A 15,008-nucleotide genomic window follows, 5' to 3' on the forward strand; every position below is an offset into this window, starting at 1 on the left:
ACAGAGGCCAGGTGTCAGGTGAGTGCTGCCACAAAGTGGGTTACAACTGACGTGTGTAGTGGAGTGTGGTGGTTTGTTACAATCCCTAATGATTTAAGGGCCTAGCTTGATGTGTTCCATTAGTTGTCATCGGGCATCCAATTTCAACAAGTTGTTTTTGGCTACTAAGTGTCAGTAATGGTTATATAATACCTTTCCAAATGATCTGGATGGAAGACAAGATTGACACTTTAATGCAAGAAATTGTATGGCACATTGGTGCTTTCCTGAAATACATGTATTAGTTCTTATTCAATTAGTAAGATGCTTGTTGATATAGAATTTTATGATCCTCAACCCAAGGATATGTATGGGGCCTTCGGTTTGTTGGAGTGGGGCCCATGGTTCAGAAATCCAGACTGTTTGCCTCTTTCTCCCTACTATGGATCGATAATGCTTCTACTATCTCCTCAATAAGACATCTCTAATCATTCGGTTTATGGCATGCAAATAGACAGTTACAAAGGGAAATACAGCAATGGTCCATTTCCAGCACTAAAACAAATTCCCAAGATTGGTAGCTTTGATCTACCAATTTGGGAGTTTTTCTGTCAGGTCCATCCACAGATAATCACTTAAGAACACAGTTTTGGATTACTGTAACATGTGCCCCAAAATTTTACAAAGTGCAAACTGAAATCTTGATGGGTGAGCATCATATAATTCCTCTTTGTTTATATACTTTCTAGACATATTCAAAAAAAAAAAAAAAAACAGCTTTTCATCTTGAAATACCAGCAAATTTTGTCCACACAAGATAGGGCACTTCTGATAGCATGAACAGTAACTGAAGATGTCAATATCTTATTGCTGAATTGAGGATTGCTTTAATTGGGAATGCAAGTGGTTCCCCCCCTCCTTTTCCCCAGGAGGGTCTACAATAGGCTACTCTTACGATGATACATGCAAGTTCATTGAGTTTCTCTTGCTTTCTTGTGGCGGTTTATACTACTTCTCTTCTGCTTTTGGGCCTTGTGACTTTATTTTTGGGCATATTCCGATGGAAGAATTGGCACTTTAAAGCAAGGAATTGTATGGCACATTGGTGCTTTCGTGAAGTACATGTATTGGTTCTTATTGACTCAGTAAGCTGCTTGTTTATGTAGAATTTTATGATCCTCAACCCAAGGATATGAATGATATGCTGGGGCTTTCAGTTTGTTGGAGCGGGGCCCATGGTTCAGAAATTCAGACTATTCATTTGGTCGGCCCCACTATACATCGATAATGCTTCAACTATCTCCTCGATAGGACATCTCTAATCTTTCAGTTCGTGGCTTGCAAATGGATGATTTCAAAGGGAAATACAACAATGGTCCATAGTTATCACTAAAAATAAGTGCCTAAGATTGGTGCCTTGGATCTATGGGACATTTTTATGTCATGGTCCATCCACACATGATCACTTTACAACACAGTTTTGGATTATAGTAACATGTGCCCCAAAACATTACAAAGTACAAATTGAATGCCCGAGTATACTGTGTACATCAGTGTTTCAACATCATATAATTCCTCTTGGTTTATATACTTCTAGACATATTCCATAAAACCAGTTTTTTTATCTGCACAAGAACGGGCGCTTCTGATAGCATGATCAAAATTGAAGATGTCAATATCTTATTGCTGAATTGAGCATTGCTTTAGTTGGGATTGTATGCTAGTGATTTTCCTTTTTTCTTCCCTTTTTTTTCCCTCTCTATAGTAGACTACTCCTACGATGATAGGATACGTGCAAGTTCATTGATTTTCTCTTGCTTTCTTGTGGCAGTTTATATTACCTCTCTTCTGTTTTCAGGCCATGTGCCATTTGTTCTCTGCTCTGATTTTAGTTCTCTTTCAATAGACCTGCTCTCTTTATCAAAAGGAAAAGTGTTAAATGTATCTTTGACATTCTATAGTTACTAGACACCCAAGGTCTTCTCATGAGTTTGCAAGAAATTCAAAAACCTTGCACTCTTGTACCTGTCTGTTTCACGCCCTTATTTTATCTTTGCAGATCACATTCTGAAAAGAAATCTCACACCTTGTTCGATAGATGCATGAAAATGGCTTCAACTCGTTTAAAAAAAAAACCATAATCATGCCTTAGAAATTCGAAATGTCTTCACCTCAATTTTTTAATCATAATCATGTATCAGAGATCGTGGTCTTTAATACATAATTATGATTAATTAAAATGAGATGAACTCATTTTCAGTTGTCTTCCTAAAGGCCCTTATTTTCCTGGCTTTTGGCTCTGTAACTTTTTAGAGGGACCTTTATGATCTTTTCTAATTTACTTGTTTATTAAGCAATACTGATAGAAAATGGTTGAAAACTCGGCGAGATGACTTTTCTAAGGGACTCTATGTCAAACTTCTAAAAGATTATTGGGAATTCAATAAATTTCCATAGGAGGAATCATATGATACACAACCTGCATCTATGCATGCTATATGTAGTTTTTCAATTCTGAGTGATGCATATGGTCTCGTAATCCAGATCATTGGCTTGTTCCATCCCCATGGATGGACCCTGCCAAAAAAAATTCCCAGATTGAAATATTAAAGCGACCAATCTTCAGACTTTTTTGAGCTGAATATGCACCTTTGTTGGATTTCATTCTTAGTTGCTCTATCTGTAGGCTGCAAAAGGTTAAGATCTTCCTATATTGGAGACATTTGGAGCATAGTCCATCCATGATGGAACTCAGCTGTCCAATGGTCTGGACCACTGGACCATGCAGCCCACTTGTCTGAATTGAAAACGTGCATGTACTGTGCGAAGACATGGGCTTCTAATCTGCTAATCACATAATTCCTCTTTGGCTAAACATACTTAGGGGAAAAATCTATACACATTCAGAAGGTAGAGAAAAAAGGGGTGTATATCCTAAACTTGGGGTGTAATTGGCATTTCACATGGTTAAGAGTAAACATGCATTAACATTGATGTTTGAGCCTTGGTGTGACCTTGTGGCTTGCTAGAAATCATGATAGTTCAAAAACTTGGTAGTTCGACTCAAAACTCAACCAAGTCCAACTCGACTCAGCCAGATTTCGAACCGAGTCTCATGGAAACTCACTAAGTGGCATGACTCGGTCGGGACTTGACACGACCTATCAAGTTAGCTAAAAACCCTCGGCAAACTTGATTCAACTTGACTTGACTCGATTGAGTCACTCGCCCAGCCACCCGCTCTTTTGTTTCAAAAGTAAAATGGCAGGAGACTTGAATCAAACAGGCGACCTCGCTTATCTAGGCAAGATGGTGCTGCAAGCGTACTACACCACAAGGTTGCATGTTATTTTTGTTATTTTAATTACTTCAGCTTTACCACTTTACATGTATAAAATACTAGAAATTTAATTATAAAAATATTGAATCATCGGTGAGTCTTCGAGTTAACCCAACCCAGGTAGAGATTGAGTTTTTGAGTTTTTGAACCATGTAAAGCACAACCAAGTATTTTATTGCTATTTTAATTGCTTTAGGTTCTAACCATTTGAATGCACTAAATACTAGAAATATAATTATGAAAACATCAAATCATGTTGATTAAAGACTTGGCTGAGTCTTTGAGTTGATCAGTGAGTTGACATTTTGAGTTTTTGAACTATCGAAATCACAACCAATTATTTTATTGCTATTTTATTTACTTTAGGTTCTAATCATTTTAAATGCGTTAAATGCTAGAAATTTAATTATGAAAATATCAAACCAAGTTGATTAAGGACTCAGTTGGGTCTTTGAGTTGACTCGACCTAGGTACCGTTAGAGTCGACTTTGAGTTTTTTGAACTATAGAAATCACAAACAATTATTTGATTTCTGTTTTAATTATTTTGGGTTATAACCATGTTAAATGCACTAAATACTAGAAATTGATGGATGGAGTGGATGTTGCATGCCGAAAATGGTGGGGCCCAGACAGCTATGGGCTGATTTGAAGAGTCGTTGTCAAGGATTTCAGTGTAAGAGACTGGGTTGCTTCTTTCCGTATGGGATGAATTCCATACCCTTCTTTTTGTTTTTGTTTTCACTTGGGATGGGATGGAAAGAAGGGGTGCTGTTTGGGTGGATCTCCACCATTGGGGCCCACTATCTTACATCCATACTCTCCATCCATTTTGAAAGCCCATTTTAAGGCATGATTCCAAAAATGAAGTAGATCCAAATCTTAGGTGGACCATACTACATGAAACAGTAGTGACTGAATCCCCACCACTGAAAACTTCATGTGGGCTACCAGAATGCTTATTTGCCCCTGTAGATAAGGTCACAAAAACCTGGATGAAAAGACCACACAAATATAAGCTTGATCCAAAACTTTTGTTGCCCAAGGTAAGTTTTTATTTGCCGGTTGCCACTTTCTCCTATATTATGGTCTGCCTGAGATTTACATCTACTTCATTTTTTGGAAAAATTTCCTAAATTGAGTTTTCAAAATGGACAGAGGGCGTGAATGTTTTTCTTTCATCCATATCTATGTGATCTTATAAACAAGTTAGATGACAAATAAACATTATTGTGGGCCTTGGAAGGTTTCAACGGTAAAAATCATTATTACTGCTTCCTATGGTGTGATCCACTTGAGTTTTGGATATGCTTCAATTTTAGGCTCAACCCCTAAAATGAGCTGAAAAAATGGATAGACGGTGCGAATAAACCACATAAATATACGGTGAGCACAACAAAGTTTTCTGCGTGTACGATGAAGCATTCTCGTGAAAGCCTTCACAAGGAATGGGCATTCCCTTTAGCTTAAGCTTTTTGTATACAAATTTGCAATAAACAAGAAATTCCTACATATGATGCGTATGATCACGAATCATGGATTTATACTAAACAAGTTATGACAGAGCATAACTTGTTAGTATAGATCCATGATTCATGATCATACGCATCATATGTATGCCTGATGTGAGGAGTGACTGATTATAGCATAAGCCTCCGGGCAGATTGTTTATGGGCTCCCTGATAGGCGAAGTTGCCCCACATGAGCACTCGGTACGCGCAGGATTGTTGCATGTCTGATAGTATGATTTATGCACTTGCATTTGTGTGATTGTGATTATTGTATGCCCTAGCAACATCAGGGCCATAGCCTCCACAGACACATCGTGGGTGGCTGGATTGAATACCGAAAATATTGTTACTAAGCATCAGGGCACCATAGATGTCCCTAGGTGAAAATCTCTAAACCCAATGGTACTAGAGAATGACTCCAACGTCGAGACCGACTGGATATATGAACGCACGAGGGCCGAATACCAGGAGGCAGCGTCTCCCACCGTGTCGTGGTCGGTTGGAAAGGGGTGTGGCCTTACTCACCCGAGGGTAGGGCGCAATACTAGGTTGAGTTTGACCAGCTCATGAATGGGTCCGCTATCGATATGCCAAATAGGTATTGGCAGACTATTGGCCAAGCAGATAGTGAGGTTTCTTACGCTCACTTGGACTATGCGGCTAGGAGAGCGGCAGTGCCACTTGGAGTGTACTAAACTTCGGTGATTATCTAGAATGAGAACTGTACTGATATTTAATGAGGATTGACTTGCTTGAGTTGCATTTCACATCGCATGACCGTGTTATGGCCGATAACATTCATATCTTACACCGCATAACCTTGGTACGGCTGATTGCATTCATGTACTCATCACCATGATTCCACATTACTCTGACCTTGCATTCTGTGCACGCTTATATTGTGCACATATTTACACCACCTTCTAAGCTTTCTATAAGCTTATGCACGATCGATGCGTGCAGCTGATGTCAGGACACAGCCGTAGCCTCGTCAGAGTTGGAGCGTGCAGCCGAGCTTCTGGAGTTTTTGGTTATTTTCATTATATTGTATTTTCCTTTCATATGCCTTGTACTTAAAAGTTTTTGATCATAGTGGATTTTGTGATGGTGTTCTTGTGGTTATTGTTCATGGGTTATGCTTATAGTTATACTCATTATGAATCAAATTGATATTAGAAATCCTCCTTGTAGGATCTTAGGATTGGAACTTGGTAAATGGGTGCCGGGAGCCGAGAATGGGATTCTACGTAGGCTGTCGGTGCCAGATTTGGTGATCGAGAATTTTGTAAGCTCGGTTTCCGAGTTTGGGGTGTGACAACTTGCAATCCGCGTCCAGCATGAATCAACTCCCCGCCAAAAGGGTGAGGTTGCATATTAGGTGGTGTTGCCCTCAGAGGTGGGCTTGGGGTTTACCTCAGCCCAGATTTTGAACTGTTAAGGGCTGGGCCATTGGCTGGGCCTATTCAAAATTTAGATTTTGGTAGGCTCGAGCCCGGCCCATTGACAACCGTAACTAAACTGTTAGGTAACAGCTAATCCGCTCCCGTGCACGTTTGAGTGCACCCACAACACCCTATTTTTTTTGGGATTCTCCTCTGTCGGCTGCTGATTTTAAGTTACTCACTGGTCGCATATGATTGGGGGGTGTAGTCAATAGTCCACACTCTAAGGGTATGTAGAAAATCGACTCATTTCTCATTTTCGGAGGCATGACCCATCTGTTTTGGCCCCTCCAGATGAGCAGCCTTGATAACAGAAGATTCAGCCTGCCTGCTTCGTCAACCACTGTTTGTTTCCTCACTCTGTAATCTTCTGTTGATATCTTGGTATGCAATTTTTTTTTTAAATTATTTCTAAAGGGTGCGTTTGGTTTCACTAAATATCATGAAATTGGTGCAACCAAACACACCCTAAAATCAGGCGAGGCCTCACTACAGGAAGAAGAAGGTAAGAGATCCTATGCGAGCCCCACATTAAAACATATGAGTCTCTGTTTAGTTAGTTACAAGTGATTGGCTTTGATTTCTCTGTTACACTACTCAGCTTCTTATGATGATACATTTCATGGCTTCTGAAATTCCAAATGAGTGAATACTTCTTTAAATTGTTTGGTGAATGGCTGATATTGTGTGGTTTCCGTAGTGTCAATTGGACTTTCATGCTTTAATGCCATTTCCAATGGATGGAAATCATTTTCTGCTCTCTCTCTCTCTCTCTCTCTCTCTCAGGAAATTATGAAATCCCGGCTGATATTGGTGAATGGCTGATATTGTGTGGTTTCCGTAGTGTCAATTGGGTTTTTTGTTTTTATAAAAGCCAATTGATCTTTATGGCAATTCTATACTCGTTCTTTCATTGGTTAATTTCGACTGCATTTGGATGCACTTCTGAATTGAATTGAAATAACTAGTTCAATAGAGTGAATTGAGCAAATTGCAATTAGGGGTCATTTGTATGCTTGTAAATGGGCCTAACTGTAAATGATTTACAGTCTGGATTTAGATGCTAAAAAAATGCCTGTAAATCATTCTTACAGGCTGTAAATCATTTACAGCTTTTAACCCCATTTGATTTACAGGCAAAAACCTGTGATTACATTTAAAGGCTCTTCGTTTACAGCCCACAACTATATTTTCAAAGATTGGCTCTCCCTTTACAGGACTTAACCAATTTATAGGCTATCCATGAGGTGGAAGGCGCTACCTTGATAAAGGCCAGGTGCCAGGTGAGTGCTGTCACAAAGTGGGTTACAACTGACGTGAGTTGTGGAGTATGGTGGTTTGTTACAATCCTTGATGATTTAAGGGCATAGCTTGACGTGTTCCATCAGTTGTCATCGGGCATCCAATTTCAACAAGTTGTTTTTGGGCTACAAAATGTCAGTAATGGTTATATAATACCTTTCCAAATGATCTGGATGGAAGACAAGATTAGCACTTTAATGGAAGAAATTGTATGGCACATTGGTGCTTTCCCTGAAATACATGTATTGGTTCTTATTCAATCAGTAAGATGCTTGTTTATATAGAATTTGAATTTTATGATCCTCAACCCAATGATATGTATGGGGGCCTTCAGTTTGTTGGAGTGGGGCCCATGGTTCAGAAATCCAGACCGTTTGCCTCGTTGTCCCCACTATGGATCGATAATGCTTCTAATATCTACTCAACAGGACATCTCTAATCATTTAGTTTATGGCGTGCAAATAGACAGTTACAAAGGGAAATACAGCAATGATCCATTTCCAGCACTAAAATAAATTCCCAAGATTGGTAGCTTTATCTACCAATTTGGGAGTTTTTCTGTCAAGTCCATCCACAGATAATCACTTTAGAACACAGTTTTGGATTTGGATTATTGTAACATGTGCCCCAAAATTTTACAAAGTGCAAACTGAAATCGAGGATACCGTGTACATCAGTGGGTCAACATCATATAATTCCTCTTTGTTTATATACTTTTTAGACATATCCATTAAAAAAAAATAGCTTTTCATCTTGAAATACCATCAAATTTTGTTCACACAAGATAGGGCACTTCTAATAGCATGAACAGTAACTGAAGATGTCAATATCTTGTTGTTGAATTGAGGATTGCTTTAATTGGGATTGTATGCGAGTCCCTCCCCCTGGAGGGTCTACAATAAGCTACTCTTATGATGATACATGCAAGTTCATTGAGTTTCTCTTGCTTTATTGTGGCGGTTTATACTACTTCTCTTTTGCTTTTGGGCCTTGTGACTTTATTTTTGGGCATATTCCGATGGAAGAATTGGCACTTTGAAGCAAGGAATTATATGGCACATTGGTGCTTTTGTGAAGTACATGTATTGGTTCTTATTGACTTAGTAAGCTGCTTGTTTATGTAGAATTTTATAATCCTCAACGCAAGGATATGAATGATATGCTAGGGCTTTCGGTTTGTTGGAGCGGGGCTGTAATGACCCGGAAAACTTCGTGCAAAGACCCGAGTACTACCTCAAATTCTTTAGAAGTTCATGTGGGTTAACTAGCGCCAAACTCGATTACTTGTGAAATTAGCGCTAATCACTTTAATTTTGATCTGTAAGACTCAAAACCTGTAGAATCGTTAGCGCTATGTTACCCTGAAATCTAGGATTCAACGCTAAATCCAGTTGCTCTCGGGAATACTTGGAAACTTTGTATCAGACCTGGACTGTGTGTCAAAAGTCCAATAGCGATGATCTTAGACAATTATGATCACCTTGTTGGGCTTGACAATCACCTCAAAAATCAAGTCCAGATGATGTCCTGAGTCGATTTGCTTGAGTCCGGAGTAAAGAGTGTGAGAAAGGTGAGAAATTAAATATGAATTTATGAAATCTAAGTCGTGTCGCTTGCGCGCTGATTTTAAGCAATCTGATCGTTGGATTCTGACCCAAATTTACCCTCAGATTAGGGAAGATGGCCCAGGCATGTCAAAGTGCCGGTGGACCTGATCGAGTTTCGGTGACCGTTGAATTGAGATTGGTCCGCCATGAGTGATCTGTAAATCCGATCGGTACAAAAACTTAGCCTGACCTAGATCCATGGTCAGTGAGCTTAAGTCCGACCGCACGTGGAAAAGGGACCACCAGAAGCGCTCCGTTAGATCGAAATAGACCTGATTTGGTTATAACCTAAGTATACCTTGGCCCTGAGGCTATTTTTATCAATTTTAGGCCTATATAAAGACCCTAAACCCTCACTCTCAAATGTCATACGAATTTTCTAAACCCTAGCTGGAGAGAGAGAGGAAAAGAGAGAGAAAGTGAGAGAGAAGTTGGTGAATCATCTTGAGATTCTTCCCTGTTATTCGGCGTCCCTAAACCATCACTTCTGAATCGTTATTCTAGCGATTCTAAGTTCATTCTTGGGTAAGTCAATCAAACCCTAGCCTGTTTTGGAGCTTAGAATAGTCTAAGTGTTGATGTAGCTCTTTTTATTCATACCTTAGGTTATCTAGTCACCGTTGACGAAGACTTATCGTCTGAACCAGATCTGTTACTCACTTCCTGGTTTAAGGTGCGGACTATATTCGTATAGGTTATGGTTTTCAAGGCTTTCAATATCGGTTAATGGTTTATTATTGTTATGGGTGCAATTTCACATGCCAAATGCGATGTTTATATTGCGTTCCTGATATATATGAGCTATATTGAGATTTGTGTATTCCTTGTATATGTAGAAAGCATCGTATACGTATGAAATACGAATATGTGTTTGCCATGATTAATTGTCGTGTATTCGTGCTAGTTGTATGTGTGTCAACTCCTTGGCAAAAGGTATTGTCCAAATGTGTGTTATCACCAACATACGTCATGTATGTTGGAATATGTAGTCTAAGTGTTTGTAGAAATGTCTGAATGATCAAGTGTGTAATATATTATCCTATTTATGGGCATTGAGAAGAGATTCTCAACTATCTTATTGATGTGTATGATTTCCTACATGCAATTTACATTCTTTGTTGTTTAAATTCAGGCACTACTTATGTGTATATCCATGTTAAGTTGATATTCATCAAATGCTCACATACTGTATGATTAGAATTGTTGATCCATTACTGTTCTGAATTGCTGGTATGAATATCTGTTATACTTGAATGTGTTTGGGGCTATGAAATAGTCCAGGGAATCGGTAACAAACCTTGAGTTCGTGGCCGAGGTTGTTTTCGCCACGTAGGATGTGTTTGACGAACCCGAGTCATATTAGGGTTGTCGACAGTGGTTTGGCTACACGGAGTGTTTGCGCACTCTATGTCGTTTAACTCAACGTGGCTCGTGCTAGTCGAGCTTGTCAAGTAACCCGATTGTCCCGGTGGATGTGCACCATGTATGGACGCTATTGTTTGAATCTAGGGTACCAAACTTACCAATGCAATCCCGTTAACCATTATACCTTGATCCACTAAGACTCATGAGCCGGACATGGTGGTATGGGACACCGTGGTCGAGCTGTTGGCCTACGCTGGGGTGACGAGCCTCCCCGTAGTGACCAATGAGTACACCAGACTCGTGAGCCGATTATGGTGGTATGGGACACTATATTCGTGCTGTCGGCCTACATTGATTGGTGATGAGCCCTTTGTAGTGACCTCGAGCATACCATGATACTGCATTGAGGCGACGAGCCTTAGGGTAGTAACTAAGGTATGATAGGCATGCATTGATTGGTGACGAGCCCTTTGCAGCGACCTAGAACCATATGATCGTATGAGATTGTCTAGGACTGACGACCTTAGAATGGATCACCGTTTGGAAATTGATATGAGGAAGGTACCTTAGCTTCCCAATCCTGCTATATGAAAAGGACTAATAACAACTTGGTAATCATGTTCATGCACCGCATTGCATGTGCTTTGGCATCGTGGGCACTGCAGGAGGTTGTCATGTGTACCGTAAGATGAAGACGTTGAGGGAGTGCAGGCGAGAGCATGCATCATTTCTACATACATCCTTGCATTAACAAGAGTAATTAGGACATGTTTGATTGTATTGCCTTATCATTACTGCTTGATTGATTGATAACATGTTAGCTTTTACTGTATAGTTCCACTGAGTTGATTACTCACTCCCACATTCTGGGACGGTGTTTTAACACCAACCAGACTTTGTCTGAGATGTAGATGATGATGTGACCCCTAAGGCAGAGTAGGAATATGAGGATGACGAGGACGCGTTTTCTTTTATGCAGTTCTCAGTCGGGTTTATGTGAGCCGTGTCCTGATCTATGGGGATTCTGGGTTTCCTTTGTAATGGATGATTTCATTTTGATACTTATATTTTGAAAACAAACACTTGTAGTTATGACCTGGCAAAGCATACATATCTTAGGGACTTACATAGATATACATATATATTTCTATAAGTCTTCCGCTTACGTCTTTCACTTATCCCTGGATTATGTTTGCAGTTTGGCTTAATCTACTCCATATTTTATGTACTCATATAGACAACATACATCCATCATTACATATGTTGCATGAGTGATGTTTTGAAACTCGGGAGCTGAGTTATGCTCGACCCCCGAATTTCAGGGCGTTACAGGGGCCCATGGTTCAGAAATTCAGATTGTTCATCTGTTCGGCCCCACTGTACATCGATAATGCTTTGACTATCTCCTCGATAGGACATCTCTAATCTTTCAGTTCGTGGCCTGCAAATGGATAGTTTCAAAGGGAAATACAACAATGGTCCATAGTCAGCACTAAAAAGAAGTGCCCAAGATTGGTGCCTTGTATCTACCAATTTGGGACATTTTTATGTCATGGTCCATCCACACATGATCACTTTACAATACAGTTTTCGATTATAGTAACATGTGCCCCAAAATGTTACAAAGTACAAACTGAATGCCTGAGTATACTGTGTACATCAGTGTTTCAACATCATATAATTCCTCTTGGTTTATATAATTCTAGACATATTCCTTAAAACCAGTTTTTTTGTCTACATAAGAACAGGCGCTTCTGATAGCATGATCAAAATTGAAGATGTCAATATCTTATTGCTGAATTGAGCATTGCTTTAGTTGGGATTGTATGCTAGTGATTTTCCTTTTTTCTTTCGTTTTTTTTTCCCGCTCTACAGTAAGCTACTCCTACGATGATAGGATACGTGCAAGTTCATTGATTTTCTCTTGCTTTCTTGTAGCAGTTTATATTACCTCTCTTCTATTTTCAGGCCTTGTGCCATCTGTTCTCTGCTTTGATTTTAGTTCTCTTTCAATAGACCTACTCTCTTTATCAAAAGGAAAAGTGTAACACCCAGGGTCTTCCCATGAGTTTGCAAGAAATTCAAAAACCTTGCACTCTGGTACCTTTGTCTGTTTCACGCCCTTATTTTATCTTTGCAAATCACATTCTGAAAAGAAATCTTACACCCTATTCAGTAGACGCCTGAAAATGGCTTTAACTCATTTTTTTAGTCATAATCATGCCTTAGAGATCTGAAATGTCTTCACCTCATTTTTTTAATCATAATCATGTATTAGAGATCGTGGTCTTTTATACATAATTATGATTAATTAAAATGGAATTATGTAATAGAGATCAAGATCTGTAATACATAATTATGATTAACTAAAATGAGATGAACTCATTTTCAGTTGTCTTCCTAAAGGCCCTTAGTTTCCTAGCGTTTGGCTCTGTAAATTTTTAGACGGACCTTTATGATCTTTTCCAATTTACTTGTTTGTTAAGCAATACTGACAGAAAATGGTTGAAAACTCGATGAGATGACTTTTCTAGGGGACGAAGCTCTATGTCAAACTTCTAAAAGATTCTTGGGAATTCAATAAATTTCCAGACGAGGAATCATATGATACACAACCTGCATCTATGCATGCTGATGCTATATGTAGTTTTTCAATTCTGAGCGGTGCATATGGTCTTGTAATCCAGATCATTGGCCTGTTCCATCCCCATGGATGGACCGTGCCTAAAAAAAATTCCCAGATTGATACCCAAGTCCTGATGTATTAGAAGTCAAGTCTTTGTCTAAACATTCTTATTTTTATTTGATCATTAACATGTCGTATTTGTTCTTATTTACTTTTCTTTTGTAGTCACTATATTTTTGAATCTAACACAGTTAGATACTACGATCTCCTTTTATATTAGTTTGGGTGAGGAGTGGTTAATTGTTGATTTTTGACATTGTTAACAACTAGCCAGTAAGTTAATATACAACAGCTTTTGGAACCTCAAATTTGGTTAAGATCTTCCTATATTGGAGACATTTGGAGCATAGTCCATCCATGATGGAACTCAGCTGTCCAATGGTCTGGACTACTGGACCATGCAGCCCACTTGTCTGAATTGAAAACGTGTATGTACTGTGCGAAGACATGGGCTGCTAATCTGCTAATCATATAATTCCTCTTTGGCTAAACATACTTAGGAGAAAAATCTATACACATTCAGAAGGTAGAGAAAAAAGGGGTGTATATCCTAAACTTGGGGTGCAATTGGCATTTCACATGGTTAAGAGTAAACATGAATTAAAATTGATGCTTGAGCCTTGGTGTGACCTTGTGGCTTGCTAGAAATCATGATAGTTCAAGAACTTGGTAGTTTGACTCAAAACTCAGCCAAGTCCAACTCGACTCAGCCAGATTTTGAACCGAGTCTCATGGAAACTCGCTGAGTGGCATGACTCGGTTGGGACTTGACACAACCTATCAAGTCAGCTAAAAAATTGAGCAAACTTGATTCAACTTGGCTTGACTCGACTGAGTCACTCGCCCAGCCAGCTGCTCTTTTGTTTCAAAAGTAAAATGGCAGGAGACTTGAATCAAACAGGCGACCTCGCTTATCTAGGCAAGAAGGTGCTGCAAGCTTACTAAACCACAAGGTTGCATGTTATTTTCGTGATTTTAATTACTTCAGCTTTACCATTTTACATGTATAAAATACTAGAAATTTAATTATAAAAATATTGAATCATCGGTCGAGTCTTCGAGTTGACCCAACCCAGGTAGAGATTCATGAGTTCAGTTTTTGAGTTTTGGAACTATGGAAAGCACAACCAATTATATTGTTGCTATCTTAATTGCTTTAGGTTCTAACCATTTGAATGCACTAAATACTAGAAATATAATTATGAAAACATCAAATCAAGTTGATTAAAGACTTGGTTGAGTCTTTGAGTTGATCAGTGAGTCGACTTTTTGAGTTTTGGAGCTAAGGAAATCACAACCAATTATTTTATTGCTATTTTATTTACTTTAGGTTCTAACCATTTTAAATGCATTAAATACTAGAAATTTAATTATGAAAATATCAAATCAAGTTGATTAAAGACTCAGTTGAGTCTTTGAGTTGACCCGACCTAGGTACAGTTGGAGTCAGACTTTGAGTTTTTTGAACTATGGAAATCACAAACAATTATCTGATTTCTGTTTTAATTATTTTGGGTTATAACCATGTTAAATGCACTAAATACTAGAAATTTAATTACGAAAATATCGAATCAAGTTGATTAAAGATTGAGTCGAGTTTTCGAGTTTTGAACTATGGAAATCACAACCAATTATTTTGCTATTTCCGTCTGATCAGATAAATGGATATCATTTATTCTACATTTACAAACATAAAGACAGTCGCTTGTATTTTAAATTTGTCTGCATTTCTATCCATTGAGAATGACTTCCTATCAAACAACAGATGGGTCCAGGA

This window comes from Magnolia sinica, chromosome 8 (genome assembly GCF_029962835.1).
Source record: "Magnolia sinica isolate HGM2019 chromosome 8, MsV1, whole genome shotgun sequence".
Lineage (NCBI taxonomy): Eukaryota > Viridiplantae > Streptophyta > Magnoliopsida > Magnoliales > Magnoliaceae > Magnolia > Magnolia sinica.